A 271-nucleotide genomic window follows, 5' to 3' on the forward strand; every position below is an offset into this window, starting at 1 on the left:
TTGTTTTGTTTACTTTAGCTCTGATCCAATACTTTTCGTGAAAAATCCTGTAAAACTGTCAAACAGCAAAATTACTCTCTGAAGTGAAAGTAAAAAGTGAGTAACAACAAAAAGTACGGGAACAAAAAAACCTTTTTTCCTGTAAAAACGTCAACCAGTGATTGCTTGACACTTTTCATGATTTTACCAGAAGAAAAAGTTCGGCGACTTCATTCTCTACACAACTCTCCAAAAGTCGCTCTCATTTACAGGATTTTGGAGTACGGGAACA

This window comes from Rhagoletis pomonella, unplaced genomic scaffold, assembly GCF_013731165.1.
Source record: "Rhagoletis pomonella isolate Grant_MI unplaced genomic scaffold, Rhpom_1.0 Rhpom_scaffold_00010, whole genome shotgun sequence".
In the NCBI taxonomy this organism is placed as follows: domain Eukaryota; kingdom Metazoa; phylum Arthropoda; class Insecta; order Diptera; family Tephritidae; genus Rhagoletis; species Rhagoletis pomonella.